Here is a 25,965-nt window from a genome sequence, read left to right as displayed (position 1 = left end):
CTGATAATCCTATTATGGTTTCACTGCTAGTATTCATTTTCCCCAGAAGCCATGATCCAAAGGATACCCAAGAGGAGATTTCAAGACTCACTTCTCATCACACACTTCCCAAATGGAATTTTTTATCAAAAGGCAAGTTTTCTGCAGATCTTGATTTAACCAAGCTTTCTCCTAACCCATGACCTGTGCCCCATGAAAGTCCCTCATACGTATTAAACTTTACTCTGTCGCCTTCACGGATGCCTCTGCCACCTTCTGGCCCTGACTTCTGGTTATTATGAGCCCACCTCCCCGTTCTCACTACCTTTCTCCTCACTCACCCACAGGCTGACTCAATAGCTTTCTTCAGTTTCTGCTACAATCCTATGTGACCGGCAGTGTTCACGTGGAAAAACATGATTCTTTACTCTCAAATTCCTGCCTTTCCTCAATTCCAGTCCCCTACCTTCCTTCCTTCCTCCCACAGATATTCAGCATACAGGATGCCAGATATTAAGGAAAGGGAGGGAGGAAGGAAGGAGGAAGTAGAGGAAAGGAAGGGAGGGGAGAAAAATAGGACTCAATCTTTGGGCTCAAGTGGCTTATTATTTAATAGGCAAAGCCATGTAAACACATGACTATACAGGGTAATAGGTGGTAATATTCTGACAGGGTACCCTTAAGTACTAAAGAAAGAATATTCATTTCCCTCCCGGGGAGACTGGCTTTAAAAGATTTTATATACGAAGTGAGTTAGAGAAGTGGCTAAAGGTGGAAGACTGCGCTGATCAGCTGGTGTGGAGCTGAGCTGTGAAAGCGTGACTCTTGCTGTCACCTCACAGTGCGTGAGGGCAAGTGTGGCGGATACTGCCCAGGAGAGAGCACAGTGGGAGCGAGGAGGAGAGAGGAGCACCAGGACTAAGATATGCTCAAGGCCACTCCCGGAGCCTCTTCACCACCAGTTCCTCATTTCATCCACCTCTCTGAGAACACCCCTCCACCTTCACTTGCTCTTTGACTTCATCGAGGTTCCAAGACTTTGAGCTCCATCACCCAACCTGCTCCTGACCTCTGTGTCCCTCTCGGACTCACTGCCCTCCTGCTCTAACCTCCACACTCCCCACGTTCACCACGTCCAGCAGCAGGCTCAAGGCCTTGCCCTCCTCTCCTTCCACATCTTCCTTAATCTCTCCTCATCCAAGTCCCCACCAGAGCACTCCTGCTTCTCCTAATGCCTGACACACACCATCCGAGGGATTCTCGCCTACTGAGCACTCGTCCTGAAGACCCTCTCCTAGGCCCGAGGCTGACACTGACCCCTCCAGGTAAAGCTGCCGGGGCCTTCCTTAGTTTGTCCCCGTCCCTGCCCTGGCCACCGACACACCGGGACCCACACTTTACAGCTATCCTTCTACATCTGTTTTATCTTATAGACTGTGCGCTCTCGAAGGCAAGCACGGGTCTTAGTTATTACTGTTTTAGATCTTTCAATAAAAAGGAATTGATACACAGTGGTCTCTCTAACTTTTTCAATGCTTTTTATATATCCTGTTTTTAGTATCTTTGTTCTCTGAAATTTTTTCTAAATAATTTTTAAGTGCAATATAATGGCTTATTAAAGACTTTATATTCTTTAGGCCAAAAGGAACTGGCCAGCAGGGGTGGGAGTGGGGAAGAAGGGAGGCACAACAGTATAAGCCAGGTGACGTGATAACTACAGCTTGAGAAAGGTAAGGCAATAGCAGTCTAGCAACTAAGAAGAAAATGTGATTTAACAAATACAGAGCTGCATTAGACAAGAAGCTATGGCACGCCTGAAAGACACTGCCCACCTCCAGGCCCCCGGAACCAGAGTCTAGTCGTTACCATAATAATTTATGCTTTAGGAAATGTGATTAGTCAGGCAAAGGAGTGCTGATGCCAAGTGCCAGAACTCTCTTGGCTTTGAAAGGGTATTTATTTGGGGCAGAAGCTCACAGTCACAAGGCCCTAAAGAGTCCCACTCAAGGCAAAGTCTGCTGCCCCGTGCTGAAGCAAGGTGGTTACCGACGTCTGGAGGGCCCAGCCTTCCTCCCTCTCAGCTCCAGGCTGGCACGGGGCTTGCTTCTTTCCGGGCTTCCTCAGCTCAGCCATTCTGTTCTCTTCAGCTGCAAACTATCAGGCAAACGGCTCTGCTCTCCTCCCAGGACACGGGACCAAAGTTCTCTCCTCTGCTGTGTCTGTGGAGCTCTCTTTCTTTAACGTGTATCTTCTTCTGTGTCTTCTTGAGTGAATGTCCATTTACATCGGCCCACCAAGGGGGCGGGCACTCAACCTGAGTCATGCCCAACTGGCCAGGTCAAAGCAAAGCAATAATCATCATTTAATCAAAGTCATCTCAGCTCAATCTAATACAATCAAAGGGAGTCACAGTCCAGAGGAGACCAGTTTACAAACAATTTCTTCTTTTTGGAATTCATAATCTCAAACTGCCACAGGAATTAAACCAAACACTAAGAAAAACTCAACCAAAATGAACTACTTGAAAAGACTACACACAGCGAATGAGGCCCTGTTATGTAGCAACATTTTTGACATATTTGTGCTTATTTTTCAGTTGTACAAACAGGCATGAACCTGTCTCTAAGATACAAGCAATGTACTTTATAAGCCTTTACAATAGGTTGTTTTAATTATTCTTTTGGGGGTAAATGTCTTGCTGCACCTCAGAAAGCATCTAAAAACAGGAATACTGCAGTGCTCCCTCCTTCCTTTTTTTTATTTAAAAAATTTTTTTTCTCTCCCTTCTCTGCACCCCCCCCCCCCCCGAGCTGTCTGCTCTCTGTGTCTATTCGCTGTATGTTTTTCTGTGTCTGCTTATATTCTTGTCAGTGGCTGGGAATCTGTGTCTCCTTTTTGTTGCGCCATCTTGCTGCGTCAGCTCTCCATGTGTGCAGCACCACTCCTGAGCAGTCTGCACTTTTTTCGCATGGGGCGGCTCTCCTTGTGGGGCGCACTCCTCGCACAGGGGGCACCCCTGTATGGCACAGCACTCCTTGTGTGCATCAGCACTGCACGTGGGCCAGCTCACCACACAGGTCAGGAGGCTCGGGGTTTGATCCCTGGACCTCCCATGTGATAGGCGGACGCTCTATCAGTTCAGCCAATTCTGCTTCCCTCCTTCCTTTTAATGACAAACATACTATGAAGATAGTAGCTGTGTCTTCTGCTCTGTGCCACACATTCGTGGTTGTCACGGCAGGAGCCTGGGTCCCACTGGGCCCACTCCTCATTAGAAGGGCGGAGAGTGCACTGGGAGAGGATATGTCAAGATACAGCTTTGCTGTAACCACAAGCCTCTTAAGAACTGCTGTAATTACCAGACACCATCCACACACTAATCCAATTAGGCAATACTCTGGGGAATTATTATCTCATGACTGAAAGCTACAATCATCCCTTCAAGAGAGCTGCTCAACCTTGAACCCATCAAGCTCAGCTGCTTGCGCTAGCCAGGTACGGATGTAAGGTTCCTGTTCTAGAATCTGTACGACCACAACATAAGACAGAAAGGCAGTGTTCAAGCAAATACATAGGAGGTGCTCAGCTCTCTCCAAACACAGGAATGAAACAGGCTGGTGTAAACCGATTAGAGACCACCCCCGTGCCACACAGCTTCTCACTCAGCAGGATCCCAACAAGAGAGAAAAGAGTGTGACCATATGGATTATACCAGCAAAAGAGGGGCAAAATGATTTTTTTCCAGTTTAAAGACTACTATGTGAAGACTGATGGTTCAAAAGGGTGCAAGGGTCCATGGCCACCTGCCTATAAAAGGAGTTTTCTAAAACCCTCTTACAAAATACCGAAAGGAGAGAGGGAGCACGCTTTAAATGAACTGGCGGAGGGGCCTGCCTGCTGAGGCCCTTGCTCCAGTACTAAAGGCGCGCCAGTCGGAACCAAGCCCACCACAAAGATGCCGACGCCCTCCCTCCAGAGGCTGGGGTGCGAACCTGTGTGTAAACAGGCTCTCCGAAGATGCTACTGGTCAAGGCGAGGTCCTACTGAGTCAGGCGGCTGGAGCCCTGAAAGGCAGAGTAAACCTGGACGCAGGAGAAGAAAATGAACGGCCACGTGGCAGAGGAAGAGGACGAGTTATGGACGGCCAGCAAGCAGCACCAGAAGGCGACCGACTGAGGAGAACGCATGGTTTTGCCGACACCTTGGTTTTGGACTAGCAGCCTCCAAAACCGAGACAATCAATTCCTGTCACTTAAGCCGAGCCTGGGCTCTCTGTTTCAGCAGCCCTGGCAAACCAAGACAGCAGGCAGTTAACTGCTTCAAAAACATGAGTCTTTTCATTATGAATGGCAAGTGGCAGAATTTCTATAGCATGCAAGGAAATCTCTAATTGCAAGATGGATTGGTGGGTTTTATATCACAGCGCCTAAAGTCAGTCTTTTCCTGTTATCCCCTACTATTCCAACGAATAGAACAGGGCTCTGCTTTCAAAAGAAGGGAAATAAGATCCTCATCAGATAACACTTACTGAGTAAGCCAGTCATGAGCAGGGCTGGTACAAAGCCTTAGGATAAATTCCCCAAAAAGATTATTAGCCTAGATCAAGAGGCCCCCTGCTAAACAATTTCCATTTAAATACCTCCTTTCAAAGGAATTCCATGGTTTTGATGGCCATTCAATTTCAATAAAATATGCATTTTTCATACAGGACTATTTCCAAGGCATTTTCAAATAGGAGGGCAAACAAAGAATATCTTTTCAGATTGTGGGAATTGAATGAAAATTCATCTTATTATTACTGAATTCTCCTACTCTGGAAGGAAATCAGAAAGGCAACTTATTTTCTTTTTCCTCATCTGCAGCAATAAAGATTTTTTTAAGTGCAAATCTCTAAAGAACTCTCCCTCTAGGGTAGAAATTTCCTATAAACGCACTCACAAAGAAAACATCTCAGACATCTGAAGGGTCACTCTACGTATGGACAGTTGTTTTCGAGTTTCACTTTCATCAAGCCCTCCTGCCATCTGTTCTTGAAGTCTAGATTTCCCCCAAGCAGGAGGGAAAGGAAAGGAGAAGATTTCTTCAGTAAAGTGACTTCACCCACATAAAACATCAATTCACACGAGGATCACAAATGGATGTTAAAACCACCTGGTGAACAAGCTCTGCCTGTGGTCTCTGAGAACTACCCCACAAAAGACTACTTCTTTATTATCCAGGGGATCAGGGACCTTTACAACGGTCTGCCGAACACCACTTAACCAAGTGATTAAATCCAGCATAACCAGTACTGGAACAACTACCATGCGCCTTGTGAAAAGGAACGTATTCTTGCTAGCAAAATTTAACCTGACTCTGACCAGGAGGAAATGGTCAGATGATGTGGGACCTTCTACCAGATAACCAACCCAGGCTTTTCAAATACCTTCATGTTATGAAATGAAGAGAAGAGAAGAGAAGAGAAGAGAAGAGGAGGGGAGGGGAGGGGAGGGGAGGGGAGGGGAGGGAAGGGGAGAAAAAGAAAGGGAGAGAGGGAGGGAAAATAGGAAGGTATGAAAGGGCAGGGAGACAAGACGGTTCATAAAGAAGACTAATGAGTCATAACCACCAAATGCAATTGGGGAACTCTGACTATGGACTGTGTGTTACATACATTGTTGCCCATCTATTGACTATAATAACAATTAGGGTTATGTAAGAGAACATCCTTGTTCTTAGGAATATAAGGCTGAAGGATTGAAGGGGTGAAGTGTCATTAATTTCTGTAATTAACTATCAAATAGTCTAGTACAAAAAAAAAGAAAAGATGGGGAAAATATTAAGAATTCCAGTAAGTAGGGAGCCCAGATCTCTGCTATAAAATAGAGCACTAGGGAAGCGGATGTGGCTCAACTGAGTGTCTGCCTACCATATAGGAGGTCCAGGGTTCAAACCCAGGACCTCCTGGCCTATGTGGTGAGCTGGCCCACACGCAGTGCTGCGGTGTGCAAGGAGTGCCGTGCCACGCAGGGCTGTCCCCTCCATAGGAGAGCCTCACACACAAAGAAAGCCGCCCCACTCGAAGAAAGCGCAGGCAGGAGAGGCGCCGCACACACAGAGAGGTGATGCAACAAAACCAGACACAGATTCCAAGTGCCGCCGAGAATGCAAGCGGACACAGAAGAACACAGAGAGCAGACAACCGGGGGGAGGAGGGAGGGAGGAAGGGGAGAGAAATAAAATAAATCTTTAAAATAAAATAGAGCACTGTATCTGCTATACTTGTGCAGTAATATTATCTTAGAGATGCACATACTTCAAGATTAACATTTTTACTCTAAAAATTTTAGGTACTCATTTGATTTCTCAACTTCTATAAACCGGGCAATTTTTTAATCTGGAATCCTTCCTTCATCCTGGCACCTGCCTTTCGAGTCACCACTGGTCACAGGTACTTTTCAGCCAAATAGATCAGAAAATACTCAGCCTGCAAATCTCTACAACTGTAAAAAGGCAAGTGGGTCCACTTGAAAGCAGACTGACATCTAGGCATTTTTTAAAAGCATGGAAGACTTCAGAAGTATATATATTTTTAATTAAACAGAATTAATTCTTACCCAATAAGGAGCTAGGCCTTCTGCTTTTTTAAATTACCACAGCAAGTTTCAAGGCCTGGATAACTCTGTTTAAGATCCAATGATTTCGTGTATATTTTCTCTGTTTATCACAAGTCAGGGACGGCCTGACATTTGGAATCCTAACAATTGCTGCTTTTATTTTTAGCGGTTTGAGATTGTTCTGTTCCCCCAACGTAACAAGAACAAGGGCCTAAGGTGACCTGATACAATGCACTGTCCAGACTGGCAGACGTCTGACGTGACAGAGGCGCTGCTCACCACCGAGCCCTCACTCCGGCCAGCGGGACGAACCCAGGGCTGCGCTGGGCAAACCAGGCCCGCTGCCACTACACGGCACGGAGGAGGCAGGGCTCCGCGGAGACGGAGCACCCCCACCTCTCTTTTCACCAATGGTAGTCTCTATTAACATATTTTGGCTTGTACCTTATATAATTAAAGCTATAGATCCTCTCTTAAAAACAAATTCACTCATATTACGTATACTGAAGCCTTTACAAATAATTCTGGAAGTTCAGACATTCTCTGAAGCCTCTCTTAAAACGCTGGTTAAAAACCCAAGTTCTTGAACAAGACTCCCTGGCTTCGAATCCCAGGTCCCCCGCATATTTGTTCTGGATCCTGGGGAAGTTAATTAAATCCTCCGGTTTTCTGTTTCCTCACCTAAAAATTTTGATGGTAAAAGTTGCGAGGATTCAGCAAAATACATCTCCATAGAAAGTTCCTAGAAAAGTGCCTGGATCAGAGTAATTAGCTGCTGCCAACTGCTGTCGTGCAATTCCCAGGCTTAAAACTCTGCCGTGGCGCCCAGCAACGGCAGAATAAACCACAAGCCGACTATCATTCAAGCGTCTCTGATAGAACCTGAGGGGCTCTTCCCTGTGTTTCCTCACAGAGCTCCCTTCGCCCTCTTGTTCCTCGCAGTGCTTATTTCCCTGCACCTGCCTGCCTCAGTGCCCCCGCTTACACTGGTCCCTTTCCTTGGCACTCTTCTAACCATACTACTTTCTTCAATCGACCCACCTACCCCCAACTCTACTTTCTAAGGCAGATTAAATTCCAACTCCTGTATAGAACTGGGCAGGCTGGAAATAATCTTGCCCTCCTTTGTGCCACCACAGCACTTCCCTTTCACCTCTAGTAAATGCACATTTTATCTTGTACAGAAATGTGCATCCATCCACATCTTTGCCTCCCACTTGACAAAGACCCCTGTCTGTTCTGCTTATCTTTGCAGGACCCAAACCCCCAAGCTCAGGAGTTTCTTGGGCCAGATATTTATCATGCATAGTAACTCCGTGATAAATATTTGGTGAAATGAGTGGTTAATCTTACAGGAAATAATCCTGAAATTGAATGCCATGTCCTCTCTTATAAAATTTAGCTTCTACTTGAACTAAGTCAGGTCCCTGGATGTTTACGCCAGGGGGTGGGGGTACGTGGTATAGTGCAGGTGCTTCGTGGGTGGAAAATTTCAGTTTTGTACAATAACAAAGAGAGCTGGCAAAAGGATATTCATATCTTTCTACTTGTCTACATAGAAACTGACATTCTTTCATCACTTTTTAACTTAAAAGGATTTGTTCAAGCCTTTGCATTTCCAAATCCTCCAGACAATGTTTAGATTCATTCATTCCTTCAAATACCTTTCCTGACATTAACTTGCTAAAGACTGAGCACAAAGATGAGGAGGACAGAGCCTCTTCCTTGAAAAGCCCTGCTTGCAGAAGAGATAAGCATATCACCAGGGCACAGAGTCTATAATTTTGTGCTAGGTCTGAAAGGAACTGCTGAGACTCGCCAAGTAGAGAAGAATCAGAAACTACTAGAAGAGGAAGCAGCACACGGTAAGGCTCGAGGTCCTAACAGGCACGTTTGAGAAACAGTGAAAAGCCAAGTTAGCGGGAGCACAGCGCAGCTGTACAGGTTGGGGTGTGACGTGGAGGGTGAAAGGAGATGGCTAAGGAGCCCTGAACTTCAACCTGGGGGGAGAATGGGGCTGGTGGAGCCTGCCCCAAAGAGGACCAAGTCTGGGTTCTAAGGAGAAGTTTCCAGCAACAGCAATGTTGGATAGGAACCGAGACAGAGGGAAGTCAGCAGCAGGAATGTCAAGAGGGAAACCTCGCCGGCCGCGCTGGTGGTGAGATGGAAGGAGGAGTCAGACACAGGCAGCTCCGGCACCTGGGAGTGTCAGGGCTGAGCTGGGTCCTCCAGAAGTTATGCTGCAGGCGTAACCCCGACACCGGGACTGTGACCTTATGTGGAAACGGGGTCTTTGCAGACGTGAGCCCTAATCCAGCAGCTGGTGTCCTCCTCAGAAGAGAAGATTCACGGGCAGCACAAGTCCTCGTGAAGACAGTGGAGCCACGTGACAGCGGCCACACGCCAGGGGCCGCCTGGGCCAGGAGCTGGAGGACACAAGGAAGGCTCCTCCCTGGAACAGTCAGGCAGAGCGCCGTCCTGCCAACAGCTCGACAGCGGAGCCTGTGCCTCCAGTATAATGAGGATTCCTATTGTTCTCAGCCACCTGCGCACTTACCGCAGCCCTGGGAAAGGAACACGCCTCAGGCATTTGCTCCAAAGGCCTGGAGGTGCTCCTGTCCCACTAAGGCCACCTGCCACACCCTGCGTGCTCCACACCCGGGACCAGCCATTTGCGGAATTAGTGCAATTCACATGAACAGAGCTGAAGATGGGACAGGAAAGGATGCTGAAAGCACGCAGCAAATTCCCAATCTGCCTGAAGCGGCCTCTCCAGCACCACTGGCAGGTTTCTCTTGGCTCTTTCGTTTATCGTTTAGCTTGTCCACTCCCTCACTGAGATCCTTCTATGAGTTGGCCATTGTCACACCACATACAGGACGTGAGGACCTCAAGGTGCTGCTCCTGCCCTCTAGACGGTCCAAGCCTGGCAGAGGCGCTACGTACCACTTCTTCAACAGCAGAACCTGCCTCAATGGTCTTAGCCTACATGAAGTTGTTTAAAGGGGTGCTCTGGGCATTGGTCTGGCTAGACCAGCTTGAGGCTCATCTACACCTCACATGACTGGCGATCTACATGGGCTGTAGCAGTGGACAGCAAAGAGCTCCTGCTGCTGTAACTGAGATTACTTTGCTTATTTCACGCCATGCCACACAGAGAGCCAAGGACCAGTCCTACACCCCAGCCTTTCAGGTCCCCCTTCTCACCACAAAGAGAGAAAAACAAAGCCACCCTGTGGACCCTGCAACTCTTGGGAAGAATCAGTCATATTTTCTGTCCCTCAAGCATCACTCGGGGATATTTTTGCAAAGAAGTGCTTGATGCTCTGCTGGCTTATGAGGGGAGGGAAGATGGGAGATCTGCAGGCACGGGGGGCTGAGGGTCGACAGAAAAGGGGTTTGCTCCAGAGCTGTTTTCTCTGGTAAGAAGTTTCATGCTGAAGGCCTGCTGCCCTCGAGAGCCACCTACCTCTCCCTTTTCAACCATCCCAATGTCATAGGAGGTCCAGCCAGGAAGGGTGCCCTGTGCCAGCCCTGACATACAACCCATCTAGACACCCTGCATGGGACATGACTCCCAGGGATGAGCCTCCCTGGCACTGAGGGATTACTACCAAGCAACAGCTGGTGATGCAACTAGAAAAAGACCTTGAATAAAAAGGGGAAATGGTAAAGACAAATGAGTTTATATGGCTAAGAGAATTCAAAATGAGTCGGGAGGTCATCAGAGGGGTCATGCTTACGCACATCTCAGGAGGATCCCAAACATAGCCAAAGTAGATGTATCTACCTCAGGTGGTGGTGCTCCTGAGGGCAATGGAAACACCTAGGTCCTACAGTCATGGCAGAAGGCTCGGAGTTCAATGTCTTGTCAGTGGGCCCTACTTTGGAATTTGTGCTCCTGAGTGTGATAGAGTCGGACTCAGATGTGACCTTTCTACACATGCCTCTTCTGTCACTTTTACTGAACCTGTGGTTGGCACTGGGGTTGGTGTATACTCAGGAGACTCGAATTTCTGGACTGGTCATGTGCCAGCTGGGCCCTGAGCCTCAGCAAAGTTGCATCACCTACTCTCCAGTTTGTTGGACTTACCAAGGTCAGCTAACAGGGCGGTGAGGATGATCAACCACCACACCAGGGAACCGAGAGAGTTTACAATTGCAAGCAGGACAGTCTCATCCATCAGCCATGTGGGATCTAAGCCCCACCTCGATTTAGAGGTGGAGTGGACACTGCCATCCCAAAGTCCACAGGATGGAGGAATAAAATATGGATTAGAGTAGACTTACTGGTATTCTATTATATAATTATTATAACTTTAGCATTGGAAGATATTGTACATTGGTTTGGAGACAGTGGCCATGGGAGTTGCTGAGAGCAGGGAGAGGGAAGAAGAGGTGTGATAATGGGGGCATTTTCGGGACTTGGAGTTGTCCTGAATGATATTGCAGGGACAGATGCAGGACATTATATATCCTGCCACAACCCACTGAATGGACTGGGGGAGAGTATAAACTGCAATGTAAACTATAATCCATACATTGAATCAGTGCTCCAAAATGTATTCAACAAGTGCAATGAATGTGGCATGATGAAAGAGGTTGTTGATGTGGGAAGAGCAGGGGTGTTGGGGGTGGGGTATATGGGAACCTCTTATATTTTTTAATGTAACGTTTTGTGTGGTCTATGTATCTTTAAATTTAAAAAAGACATATTTTCTTACTTAAAAAAAAGACCCATCTAGAAGTCAAAGAACCCAAAAGCCCACTTCTCCAGGAAAATAACAGTCTTTTTTTTCCTAAAACTGCATGTGCAATAAGAAGACATGAATCCCTCCAAAGCATCTAAAACTCTTGAGAAGGCCTCAGAATCCATGGCCTTTGGTACAAGAATCTCCTGGAGCAGAACAACTTCTGGAGGTCAAGTACTAAATGCCTGCCTCCCTGCTCCAGAAGCTCCAGGCATTCGCTCCAATGTGAGCATCAACAGAGAGTGCCAGCCTGTGTCTTCTTAACAATATGGACCTGTTGAACGAAACAGTGATCCAAGTGCAGCCCTGTCAAAAAGAGAGATGTCCAAGAGAGATGAGAGGCCAAGGCCAGGCAGAATAGCTAATGAGAAATCAAGGGCAAGAAAAGCTAGATTCAAACTAAAGATAGTACAAAATGCCCAGAACTGCCCAGAAAGACAGCTGGTGATCTTTTCTTCTAAAAATCTCTTAATATGACAGCATCAAATGGCTTCAGCACCTAAAGCCAAGCACACAATTACCACTATGAAGGTAAAGGCATAAAGGAAAAAACTAACCGACACACACAAGAAGAGCTGATGGTACAATCACAAATTATGTTTTGAAACACAAACTAAAATTCAGAAGAGAGAGACAGTTACTGTACTGTGCTAGACGTAAGGCATTGGCAAAGGATTGTGCCTTGTACAAGCCCTTGCCAGAGGAAGCTGTCTAAGCTATTTCAAGCTCTGAAAGGGATCATGATTTCTGTAGAGCTTACACAAGTTACCTTCTGCCTAAAGACTAAATGCATCCTGCCGTACACTGTCACTCCCCTAATTTAAGTCTCCCAGGGCTGAAAGAAAAAAGCACTGCGGCTCATTACAGAGCCAGCACTTGCATGCTCTCCACTTCCCTCCCCGACCCCCACATTGCTTATTTTTGCTTGCTGATTTGATGAATGCGCAAAGTTCCTGACTGCCAATTTCCCAAAAGGACAGAAGAAAAAGAATAACCAAGAATAGAGAGACTGCTATACCTCTGCCAGGTGACCTTCTGGCATCACCCTGACTCCATTCGTACTCAGAGGCACAAAAGCAGCATCTGCTTGGAGGAATCATTCCCAAAGACTGCCCATTTGACTGTAAAGGTGAGCCTAGATGTCTGGTAGGAGAGGAAGAGATCAGAAGAGAAAAAAAAAGAATGAAGGAAAATCTTTTGAGGGTTTCATGAAAAGAATTTCACTTACTTATTGTCTCAAATTAAAAATGAACCCATTAAGCATATGACAAACCATATCTGGGACATGATGATTCCAAACAGGATTGCCAACTTCAAGCAGCATTTTCAGAGTTTTTAGTATAAATTGCCTAAAATAATGAATGTTGGGTACACAAAGATAGTCAAGAGATAGAAAACTTTGTTCCCTGTGTAATAATTAAAGAAGAGGATGTGAAGAAAGAACTGCAAAGGGATGGGGCTAGCATAGATGCTTGTCTTGGGGGATAACTATCAATCACAGGAGCTACAGACCACCAAGCCACAAAGGTAGAGGGCCTGTACAGGCAGGACAGAGGAGCCACCTGCAAATGCCAGGGTCCGCCCTGGCCTAATGAAAAGGAGGCAGAGACAAAAGCAGAGAGGAGACCCACTTTGTTCTTGTGCCTGGGTCCACGGCACCACTTTCATCACAAACTCAAGGACCGTTTGCATAGAAGAGACTGGAGTGTTGCCTGCACTCTGAGAAGAATATTCACCAAGTTGCCAGAATACCTAAATGGCTGAAAGTACAAATATTCCAAAGTTTGTAAGCTTACTTTAATTCTTTCCTATGTATTCTTCTGCTATTAGATTCATGCAGATAACTCTGGATATAAGAAGATGGAGTAAGAATTTAAAAGTAATTATTAACTGGAACAAGACAAGAATGCCCACTGTCACCAGTGTTAATCAACATTGTACTGGAAGTTCTAGCCAGAGGAACTAGACAAGAAAAATAAAAGGCATCCAAATTGAAAAGGAAGACATACAACTTTCACTATTTGCTGACAACATGATCCTATATATACAAAGTCCTGAAAAATCTAGAACAAAGCTACTAGAGCTAATACACAAATTCAGCAAAGTTGCAGCATGCAAGATGAACATCCCAAAATTAGTAGTGTGTCTATACACTAGTAATGAACAATCTGAGCAGAAAATCAAGAAAAAAATTTCATTTACCATAGCAACTAAACGAATGAAATATTTAGAAATGAATCTTGTATATGGACAACTCTAAAACATTACTAAAAGAAAAAAAAGAAGACCTATATAAATGGAAGGACGTCCCATTCTCATAGATTGGAAGACTACTGGCAAAATGTCAATTTTACCCAAAATGATTTCACAGGTTTAAGGCAATCCCAATCAAAATTCCAAGCAGTCTTCTTTGCAGAAATGGAAAAGCCATTCATCAAATTTATTTGCAAGGGTAAATGGTCCCAAATAACTGAAACCATCCCAAAAAAGAGCAAAGTTTGAGGACTTAAACTTCCTGACTTTAAAACTTATTATAAAGCTACAATGGTCAAAATAACATGGTACTAGCACAAGTTTAGATACATATCAACCAATGGATTTGAATTAAGCGTTCAGAAATATATCCTCCCGTCAATGGCCAAATGATTTTTGATACCACTGTCAAGTCCACTCGACTGGGAAAGAAAAGTCTCTTCAACAAATTGTGCTGGGAGAACTGGATAGCCATAGGCAAAAAAAATGAAGGGGGGTGGGGAAAAAAGACTAACTCACATAATACAAATATTAACTCAAAGTAGATCAAAGATACCTAATATGAACCAGGACTATAAAACTCCTAGAAGAAAGCATAGAGAAGCATCTCCAAGATCTTGTGTTAGGCAATGGTTTCTTAGACTTTAAACATGAAAGACAATCAACCAAAGAAAAAACAGATAAATGGAACCTCATCCCTCATGAAAATCAAACAATTTTGTGCATCAAAGGACTTTACCATGTAAACAAAAAAACAAACTATTCCATGGGAGAAAATATTTGGAAACAACATATCCAATAAGGGTTTAATATCCAGAATATATAAAGAAACCCTACAACTCAACAGTAGAAAGACAAACAATCCAATGAACAGACGGGCAAAAGATTTGAATACGTTTCTCCAAAGAGGATATACAGATGGCAAAAAAAGCACATAAAAAGATGCTCAATATCATTAACTATGAGGGAAATGCAAAACAAAACCACAGTGAGATACCATTTCACACCACTAGATTGGCAACTATTAAGAAAGGAGAAAATTACAAGTGTTGGAGAGTATGTGCAGAAATAACCACTCATTTATTGTTGGTAGAAAGGTAAAATGGTGTAGAATACAGTATGGTGGTTCCTTGCAAACTTAAGTATAAAACTATCATACTATATGGCAATCCCACTTCTAGGTGTATACCCACAAGATTTGAAAAAAGGGACTTGAAGAGATATTTGTACACCAATGTTCAGGGCAGCATTAACCACAATTGCCAAAAGGTGAAAGAAATCCAAGTACAAATCAACAAATGAATGAATAAAATACAATGGAGTATTACTCAGCCATAAAAGGGAATGAAGTTCTGATACATGCAACATGACTGAACCTTGACGATATCTTGTTGCGTGAATTAAGCCAGACACAAAAGGACAAATATTGTATGATCTCCCTGTTATGAGATAATTAGAATAAGCAAAGTCACAGAGTCAGAAATCTAGAATACAGGTTACCAGGGACTGGGGCAGAGTAAGGAATGGTGAGTTAATGCTTAACTTGTACAAAGTTTCTATTTGGGTTGACTGTAAAGTTTTGGTATTCACATTGTGAATGGAATTAACAGCACTGAATTACATATGTGAATGTGGTTGAAAGGAAAAAATTTGGGTTGAATATATAGTACTAGAATAAAACTTTTTAAAAAGTAGAAATGTACAAAACCAACAGTGAACCCAATTGTAAATGATGGACTATTAGTTAATTATACACGTACAATTATAACAAGGTTCTTTAAAAAAAAACTAATTGATAACACTGTTTAGCATTTTATTTTTATATTATTAATTCAATTTAACCCAATATTTTATTATAACACTAATTTTTAAACACTGCATTTTTTTTTTAAGGATATTAGGGGTTGAACCCAGGACCTCGTACATGGGAAGCAGGTGTTCAACCACTTAGCTACACTGCTCCCCAATAAGAGTTGGTTTTTTTCATTAGTTTGTTTTCTACGAGGTATTGGGGATCAAACCTGGGACCTCATACATGGGAAGCAGGCGTTCAACCACTTGTACTACATCCACTTCCCTGGACTTTTTTTTTTTTAGTTGGTACCAGGGATTAAACCTTGTACTTGAGAAGCGTGCACTCAACCACTGAGCTACACCTACTCTGCAAAATACTGCTTTTTAATTAATATTTTCTTCAACATCTAGCATGACAAAACTAACCCAATTTTACCAGGGACACCTCCCACCTGTGTGACTGCCACATGGGGACTGAGAATTTAAACGGCGACACGAGATAAGGCCAAACGAAGCCTCCATAATTCAGTCATGCCCGTGTTTATATGCAATATCTTGCTCTAGCTAGTTATGTAGTTCATAGATAAATATGCACACCCACTAATAAACAGAACACGTGCAATAGAACTAGTTCAAGTATCAGTGGGAAAATGAATTTACAGATACTTGCATGGCTTAAGTCGGCCCCAGCACTCTGGCTCTGTAGATATTAACTGTTTTTTGGAATATAAGATATATCTCATAATCACTTCTTTGCTCACTATCATAAGTACCAAAATCTACTGTCCTAGAAGTTTTGATCTGGGCGGACCTGTGATAGATTCCAGCACCTAGAAAAACGCAAATACACTCAAAACTACGAGTAATGTTTAGAGGATTTGTAGAATCCTTTACCGCCTCAAGGCCCCAGCCTCAACTAACTTCCTGACTCTGTAGGTGAGGAAACCAAGACCGGGAAGTGAAGTGACCTACCCTGATTTCCACATCTATTTAACCAGGAAGTCAGGACTAAGCTTTAGACACCAGCGTCAAATGCTCTCTTTGACTTAACAGCTCACTCTAAAAGTTTCCTTTTTAGAACACCAGATAAGTCATCTGCTAAACTGAAACCTCACCGAGGGCAAGACCCAGCTTTCCTGTGTGCCCCAGGAGCTACGTGGAGCTCCCGAGCAGAGCTGGACCACGCTGGTGACCATGGCAGGTGAGTCACCAGGCGGCCGCTCACCAAAGCAAGCTGGATGCGTGTCTGAAAGATGCAGGAGCTGCAAGTATAAATGCCTAATATTAAGATCTCCCTGTGCAAAAGGATCCGTTTTCCCAACAATCTCAGCCCTGCTGGCCTCTTTAAGAGCTAACAGAGGAAACCCATTCAGATAACCAACCACGCCCTCACCGACCCACCCTGGGGTGGGACATGATGGGGACACTTTGGCAAATGCGTCCCTCTCCTTCATCTGAGTGGCAGTTTAAAGTGAGACAAGCAGGAAAATATTTTTGTTAGTGTTTGCCATTACTTTGAGGAAAAAAAGAGCTGAAAACGCTTGCACAGCATCAGACACGAAGTCAAACAGGTAACATTAGTAGTGGTAAGAATCAGTCGAATAAGAAGACATAGAATAATGGCTTTTATTTTCAGTGCTAGTGCTATCTGCCCACAGGCACCCAAAACCATCAAGTGGGCATAATGACACCTCGTTTTATGGAGGAGGAAGCTGCAATCCAGATGGGTGGGCTGAGTGGAGAATGGTCTTGCAGCAAAGCTCCAGGCTCATATTTGACTGGATTTGAGAAAACATAGTTTCAGAATTTTATTAGACTCATTCTTGGCTCCAGAGTCCACTTCAGGGACTGGTTTTTCAAAATTTCCTTAAAACTCAAGTTACCTTTAAATAAATTTGTTAGAAATGATGTGAGAGCCCCTTCTGAGCTCTAACCTGCCTACTCAGTTGAACTTTTCTTTCTGTCTCCCTAGCTTCTTGAGATCTAGGCGAACCGTCCCTTGGGTTGTCAATGTTCCAGGCTCTCGATCTGGCCGGGGAGGTGCTCTGCCTGTTTCTAGAGATGCCTGGCACATCTTCTGGATCTATCTCCTCTGCCCTCTGTACCCCTTCTTGTGCCAGGCAACCACAAGCCTTCTCCTCCAAAGGAGCACCCGCTGGGAGTGGGCTTCCCGCCGGCCACAACCGCAGGAGCAATGCCAACAGCTCTTGGCTTGCTCCTGAAGAGCATGCTCAGAGGGGCACACCGAAGCCGTCACACCACTCAGCCATCTAAAGCCAACTTCTCCGCCTCCAGCGAAGCCTCTGCAACACAGGTGCTATATCTGAACTACTGAGTGGTCGCTCAACAGGCAAAAGGCCATCATCACTAAAAAAATGCACAAAGGTATTCACAGAAGTACTATTTGTAATACTCCCAAACTGGAACTACTAAATTCCCAGCAACTGTATAGCAGACAAGACAACAGGATACCATCGGAGCAAGGAGAACGAATCCAGGAAACTATACGAAGTCACTGAAACTTCTCACAGAAACATTAAGCAAAATACACGAGATGCAAAAGAGTACATGCTGTACAGTTCTGGTCACACAAATGTCAAAAAGGGGGCCACCTTTTTGACCATTCAAAGGTATTAGAAGCCAGGATCTTGGCTGCCCTTGGGAGTCTAGGGGGAGGATGGCTCTCAGCTAGTGCTGTTTCTTAGGCCAAGTGCTCATCACACAGGGGTGATCGCCTTGAGCCATTTTTCACCTTCCTCCATGTGTAAGACACTTGAATCAAAAGCTAACTGACAAGAATATAAGCAGACAGGGAAGAATACACATGAATGGACACAGAGAACAGACAACTGGGGGGGGGGGCGGGGAAGGGAAAGGGGAAGGGGAGAGAAATAAATAAGAAATAAATAAATCTTAAAAAAAAAAAAACTAACTGAAAGAAACCCCAGGGAGCATCTGCTTGGCTCCAGCTTGTAACAATGTCCTGTGGAGCTTAAAAAAGAACACACAGGAAATCCGGGGAAGGGCTGGGCTGGATGGGAGCTTTCCATCCAGGTACCAGAGCTCCCACTCCAGTGTGGGGATGTTTCCCTAACTTCCTTCCTTTTTGCGACTACAGCCAAGATTTAGAAGGATTAGGATTCCGTTCCTACTATGAGCACACCTGAGAAGGCTCAGGACAGTGGTGCCCCAAAGAGTCTTTAAGCACTATGTAGGGGAGTGGGGTAACTCAGGTGGCTGAGCACCTGCTTCCCATGTACCAGGTCCCAGGTTCGATCCCTGGTACCTCCTTTTAAAAAAATGATTTAAACACTACGTTGCAGACAATAAGGGAAAACCAGAAAAAGGCAGTGCTGAGTCCAAATCCCAGGTTCTGCTCTTTCTAGCTGTGTGGCCATCCACACGCTCCTTGACGTCTCTGAACCTCTGTATCCTCATCTAGATCAGTGGAATATTAATTCTGACTTTGCAAGGTCACCATGAGGATAACATAAGGCAACAGTGTTGGAGCAGTGCCTGACATGTGGCAAGCATTCAGAAAAGTATTTGGGGTATGAATACTGAATTCAATTAGTCAAGTACTCGTCACTTAGTAGCGGTGCCAAATAGCACAGCCACCTATGTGTCATAGTACTCTCAGAATCAAAAACCTTTCAAGCAGAGGGTGGGTAACAAATTCTCATAGACGTAATGGGTAGACTGACTATGGTCAGAATCCTTTACACACTGAGAATACAGAATAACGATTACAGGCTTTAAAGATGTCAGAAATGAACAATCATGAGGAGTGGGTTTACTTACATTTTAAAAACCGGTTTAATGCTGAGTTTTTCAGCTCTTTAGATCTTGCATGTACTTAGCAAAGTGATCCATTCAAGTTCCTTTGTGCTGAAAAAAAAAAACAAATGTAAATGAAAAATGACAAGTGATCTCAAAAAACCCAAAAAAATGGTCATTTATTGTTCCAGCAAAGGACAAACTGGGTACACCACAGGGGTAATTAAAATTGAGAACAGGGAAGTGGACTTGGCCCAGTGGTCAGGGCGTCCGCCTACCACATGGGAGGTCTGCGGTTCAAACCCTGGGCCTCCTTGACCCGTGTGGAGCTGGCCCATGCGCAGTGCTGATGCGCGCAAGGAGTGCCGTGCCACGCAGGGGTGTCCCCCGCGTAGGGGAGACCCACATACAAGGGAGCCCCACATGCAAGGAGTGCACCCCATGAGGAGAGCCGCCCAGCATGAAAGGAAGTGCAGCCTGCCCAGGAATGAAGCTGCACACACAGAGAGCTGACACAACAAGATGATGCAACAAAAAGAAACAAAGATTCCTGTGTCACTGACAACAGAAGCCAACAAAGAACATGCAGCAAACAGACACAGAAAACAGACAACTGGGGCGGGGGCGGAGGGGGGGGTAAGGGGGGAGAAATAAATAAAAAATAAATAAATCTTTAAAAAAAAAAAATTGAGAACATGTGTATCAAAGGCCCACAGCTCCAATGACTCCCATCCTGCCATCCTTCTGTGCCCCTGCCTCCTTTATCCCCATCCCTGCCTCCTTCCCTTCCTTCCTTCCTTCCTCAATTATTGGACAAGCTCACATACTCCTGAAGCCTGATTTTCTGCAACCTCCACCACAAATTTTTAAAGCACACAGCACCTGGCACATTTTAGTCTATAAATGCTCACTGAATAAATGAATGAACTAGTTGTGCAATATTAAGTTGTTAAGGGAGAAAAACAAGGAAATGCCTATAGCTAATTTATTTTCTTGTCCAACAAGAAAATACATAGACAATATGCAGAGACACATACACTGTTTTTTAATTTGCATTTCAGATGCTCTCATCTCTTCTAAATAACTCACACTTAGAGGAAAATAATAACTCCCATCAGTGTATTGGAATGGAGGACCCACCATGATAACATCTGGGTAGTAAAGGAATATTTAGGAGCAGGTGCTCCCTCTTCCGAGCCCTCCTAACTACCTCGATCCAAATGAGAAAGCGACTAAACTGCAGGGGCACTGCCACACGTGTCCTCACGGTAGGCACCCAGAAGGCTCCAGAGGGACGAGAGAGAGTGGAAATTTAGATACTTCACCAATACCAGGGTCTCTCTGATAGGAATAAGAGAGGAGGAAATCAGTGGAATAGTTTAAAGAGAAGAGAAAGTACAACTATCCTCTATAAGACCTACTTCTAAATAACACGTAAAATGCAAAAAAGAGCATGATGCGGAAATCAGCACGGCCCCAACCTGCTCGGGTAGCCAGGTGCACGGAGGCGCTGGTGTGCGCAGTCCTGCCCCGCACAGACGGTTACGTGTCCGCTGGGACCGAACCCACGAAAGGTTAGGAACAGGCACCGCTGTGTTCGCAAAGGCTCCCCATGGCCTGCTTAAGTCAGTCAAAGGTGTTCTTTGTGACGGCAAGGGACTGTAGTCATTTCCTCAGAAACAGACGTAGCTATAAATACCAACCACTCACAGAAAGGCCACTGACAACTTAAAACAAGAACATTATTAAACTAAAAATCCAAACAACATTCCCAGCAGAAAAACCATAGCGTCATAAGAAGCATAATTACAAATAGCTTTTTATTTGACTCACAAAACCTTTCTTATACAGAGATTACAAAAAAAAAGTCTGTATCTGTGCCCGTCTAATAAAACAAACCCTTAACATCCTGCCCACAACCTTAGGTTTCAAAGTCCAAGAAAATCCTCCAAACCAAACGAGTGGCTTCTGGATATCACATTTTTTATTCTTGTGTATTTTCTAAATCCCTTTCATATCTTAAAGCATGGCCATCATAACTGATGCTTAGAGATAAGCATCAGGAAGCACAGTCACTATTTATTATAACAGAGCCGGATTTCATGCTTCAAAACTAAGTGGAATCTAAAGTCTCCACGTAGATACAACTTAAGCATCTAAGGCAGGGTGCACAGCCCACAACCCAATTTTGTGAACCGAGATTCCTGCGCCACTTGTGCGTTCACATACTGACTGTGGCCATTCTGCAGGACACAAGGGCAGCGCCTGACAACCAGGGCGCTGTGGTCTGCAAAGTGCACATTTTTTATTATCTGGCCCTTTCAGGAAAAATGTGCTGATGCCTGCTATTTAAAAAAGCAGCTACTTCAATGAACTAAGTCTTGAAATAAGAAACTCTAATCCTGATTCGTCATCTTTCTAGATAACTACCTACGTCACTTAACCTCTCTCTGCTTTAATTTTCTCTTACAGTGTATTAAAAGTTAACATTTACTGGGAACATACATACCAGGTACTATGTTAGGGGCTTTACGTGGATCAGTGTACTAATTCTGACAAAGGCCCTAGGAGGTGGATAACTTATCATCCCCGTCTTCGGGTGAAGAAACCAAGGCAGAGAGGGTAGGTAGCTTCCCATGGTCATGCTGCCTGTGACAAAACCAGGATCAGCACCCAGCAGCCAGGCTCCAGGGCTGGCGCTCTGTGCTGGATGCTGGACTGATGATAATTGTAATTTCACAGGTCGTCCAAAACAAAAGCACAAATCTCATCAGGTCACCCTGTGCTCAAGACTCTTCAACCACTTCCCTCGGCCTGTAAGATAATGTTAAATTCTCAAAATAACCCCTACAAGTCATATTGCATGGCCCTGCAGGCAGCTCCAGCCTCATGGTAAGTCATCCCCTTTTCTTTCTTTTTTAAATAAGATAAAATATACATTACTTAAAATTTACCATTTTAACCATTTCTGAGTGTAAAACTCAGTGGTATTCAATACACTCCAGGAGAGCTGAATCACTCAGTCACTAAATTTGTATAGGATTGAGTGCCAGCTTCCCAAATACAAGGTCCTGGGCTCAATTTCAGGTCCCAGTACCACATATATATATATAACATATATATATATATGTAACATATATATTCAAAATGGTGTGTTCCCATCACTATTTCTGTAACTTTTTCACTACCCCAAACAGAAACTCTGTACCCACTGAGCAATAACCCCCCAACCCTCCCTCCCCTCAGCCCCTGACAATCTCACCTGTTTTCTATGTCTATGAATTTGCTTTTTCTAAATATTTCACATAAGTAGATCATACAGTTTTTGTCCTGAAATGTTTGGCTTATTTCACCTAGCAGAATGTTTCCAAGACCCGTCAGGTTTAGCATTCCACTGCCTTTTAAGACCCTTTTGGTTCTAAGATTAGAACTAAGTTTAGGGTATTGAGAATATACAAATCTGACCTATTCTTTACTTTTACTGAAAATGATGAAAGCCAAACTAACATCTGCGTCTTCCCTGGTAAGTGCGGCCGCTCCAGGGAGCGTGGTCCCCTCAGAAACCTCCAGGGTGGGGGTTAACCGGAGGTACGCGACATCCCCGACTTGGCTCCCATGGGCTCTGATCCTCCACCTAGCTTCCACCTGGGAAAAGGCCTAGCGAACATCACAGAAATTACCCAGACTGTTCCGTGTGGCCTGGCAAGAAGAGCTCTACCCAGAAACCAGCCGTCGTGCGTTCACAAAGATCTCCCCTTGTGGACAGCGTACTCCTGCCTCAAGTGCTCCAGGTATCTTATACTTCTGTGTGACCCACCGCCCTTCTGTACTAAAAGACAAGTTTATACGATTACAAGTAAGATGGAGGGAAATATACTGCTAAATGACTCATCACCAACATCATATTTAGATAAAAACGGTCTTAACCCTCTAATAAGGCTAGTATTTGATTGGTGTTCAATGCCTGCAGAGTAAAATCCAAATCCTTGTTTGACAAAACCCTGCCCCCGTCTTGTCCCCTAACTCCCTTTCCAACCTTTATCACCTTCTAATTTTGGACTTTCAGGCAACCAGGATGGTCTGCTCATTTCCCTGAGCATATCGTATCTACTCCTGTTCCTGAGGTTATATTCGGTTTGTGATCTTTGTCGATCTCTGTGCTAGATATTGTGGGATATAATTTGTATTTCCTGACTACACAATGATCACAATCAAGGATGGAAACTGGTACGCAAAAAACTGAACTAAAGCTGTACATTAAAGGTTCAAAGTGCTACAGTACTCAGACTAGGAGAGCTAGAAAGACTTCAGTGGGAGTTCTTATCTGAATCAAGGAAGGCAGAACCTGACCAAGTAGATGAACTTACAGAGTTGAAGGGTAACTATATAAAATAGGGCTTACATCACAGACTTCTGAGCCAGACCCAGGCCCAAAATCCTGGCTCCCCTCGGCTGGAAAGAGAGATTGTAGGGGATAAGATCAAATAAATCAGGTTGGTGCCTGATCACACTCAAAACCCTATTTGTAGCCAGTTCTCACTTCTTGCCTAAATCAGGAAGGTTTCATAGTACATCTCCACTGCAGTTTTCCCTTTCTCTCTGCCAACAACATTTACAATTTCCATGACTCATTTATTCATTTGGGCATTTAATCACTATTGATATTCACTGTTTTAAATAATTCAAAGATAGGTTTTTCCTCCTCATTAAAACTTTGTTATCAAAGAACAGATTCTTTCAAATAAACCCTTGGCATTTTCAAATTTTAGGCTCAGTGTCCCTGACAAGTAGTACTAGTTTGATTGAAAAGCAAATTTAAATCACAAACTTGGACTAGGTGGCTTGCTGCCTGGGCCCAGCCTTCCAACACAGTTTTGTTTTCCATCTATCCAGGGGCTCTGATGAAAAGACTTAAAATGACTTCTTCGTGGAATGCTCAGGAAAAAAAGATCAAGTTAAGAAAGCCATGGTTCTTAGCAAAAATAAACAGATATTAAAGAGTTGCAGAAATTACATAGTATGAGGTATCTGCAAATCTGAGGAGAGATGATGGGCTTGGGATTCTTTCCTTATGTTCTGAAGGGCTATACAGTTTTGTGTGTTTCCACAGCACAAATCACTGTGCTATAAATACTAGCTGAATGAGTAATCTGAGAGACATCTGTGATGTCTCCAAAGTCCTCTGTGGATCCACTTTCAATGTCCCAAGCAAATTCGATAGTTAACTTCCCTCAAGTTTCCAAAATTTTAGTATTTGCGTGTCAGTTGACTTTTTCTTTAATGGTACCGGGGCCGGGGAATGAGCCTGGGACCTCGCATGTGGGAAGCCAGCGCTCAACCACCGAGCCACATCGGCTGCCCTGCCAAGTAACATTTTATATCAAAAAAGGTCCAGGTGTTTTTTAATCAACATATTATTTCACAATCATATTTGTAGTATTTAGTAATGGCATGGCTTTTTTAATTCTAAAGTTTTCGTGCATAGGTTTCCTTGACAACACTGAAAATAATTTCCCACAAGACAAGATTCTAATTCAAGGATTTTGAGCAATTCAGGAATTCGAAAGTTTTGACTGAATTGACTGACATGATTAAAGCTGGCCACAAAGTTTTATATAAAAATAAACATTTCTACAGTTGTGTGTGGTGTAGGGCTGTATGATGGCAATGGGGAAGAGGAAGGAACGTAGCTCAGCTTCCTAGTGTGTCAATTTTTTTTAAGGCAAATCCAATACAACTGTATTTTATATGAAAAGCAGTATGGACTAGAATGCAAAGTTTATACACAATGCACTTAAAACTTACTTTTAAATGAAAAAGTTTGGAAAGCAGATGTGGCTCAAGTGATAGGGCTTCCGCCTATCATATAGGAGGACCTGGCTTCAATCCCTGGGACCTCCTGGTGAAAAAGAAGAAGAGCTTGCCTGCGCAGCGAGTCAGTGCCCGTGTGGCAAGCCAGTGCCCACGTGGTGAGCCAAGTGCCCACACAGTGAGCCAGTACCCATGCAAATGAGTCACGCAGCAAGATGACGACACAACAAAAGACAGACGAAGGGGAGAGTCAAGGTGAAGCGCAGCAGAGACCAGGAACTGATGTGGCACAGGTGACAGGGAACCTCTCTCCCCATCAGAGGTCCCCAGGATCAAATTCCAGTGAATCCTAGAGGAGAAAAAACAAGAGGAGACAAAAAGAGAAATAGATACAGAAGATCACACAGAGAAAGGACACAGCAAAAACAGCACAGTGGGGTAAAGGGGGGAATAAATAAATCCTTAAAAATAACTATATGAAAAATTTTATGGACTATAGCAAAATTTATATAACAATATATTTAAACAGTGGATTTCAATTAAACTTTGGGCAAACAACTTTTAATTCATATCACCATTATTTTACATACTCCTTCAAACATAGGAATAGTTTAGTAGAAATCAGAGGTTGCTGACTGCAGTCAATCCTTATTGACCTCGAGGAGAAAAATATTCTACAAATGTTCTGAAACATCCCTAAAGAAAATGTTGGATATGGGAGGTCCGCGGTTCAAACCCCGGGCCTCCTTGACCCGTGTGGAGCTGGCCATGCGCAGTGCTGATGCGCGCAAGGAGTGCCCTGCCACGCAAGGGTGTCCCCCGCGTGGGGGAGCCCCACGCGCAAGAGTGCGCCCGTGAGGAAAGCCGCCCAGCGTGAAAAGAAAGTGCAGCCTGCCCAGGAATGGCGCCGCCCACACTTCCCGTGCCGCTGACGACAACAGAAGCGGACAAAGAAACAACACGCAGCAAATAGACACCAAGAACAGACAACCAGGGGAGGGGGC

At 44.4% G+C, this 25,965-nt stretch overlaps 1 protein-coding gene across 26 annotated transcripts in view; it reads right to left on the bottom strand.

Moving 5' to 3' along the window:
* The window catches only part of PPFIBP1 (PPFIA binding protein 1), a 213,418-nt gene that overhangs the window by 124,519 nt on the left and 62,934 nt on the right, over positions 1–25,965 (bottom strand). For 24 of the 26 annotated variants that reach the window (XM_071210223.1, XM_071210234.1, XM_071210228.1 and 21 more), the window contains exon 2: positions 19,175–19,261. The gene's annotated coding sequence lies outside the window, so the exon portion shown is untranslated. Of the gene's footprint in view, positions 1–19,174; positions 19,262–24,955; positions 25,277–25,965 lie in introns of those variants that run through there. The other 2 variants (XM_058282969.2, XM_058282960.2) reach the window with 2 other exon arrangements.

This window comes from Dasypus novemcinctus, chromosome 20, assembly GCF_030445035.2.
Source record: "Dasypus novemcinctus isolate mDasNov1 chromosome 20, mDasNov1.1.hap2, whole genome shotgun sequence".
Lineage (NCBI taxonomy): Eukaryota > Metazoa > Chordata > Mammalia > Cingulata > Dasypodidae > Dasypus > Dasypus novemcinctus.
This window is presented reverse-complemented; position numbering and strand designations above follow the sequence as displayed.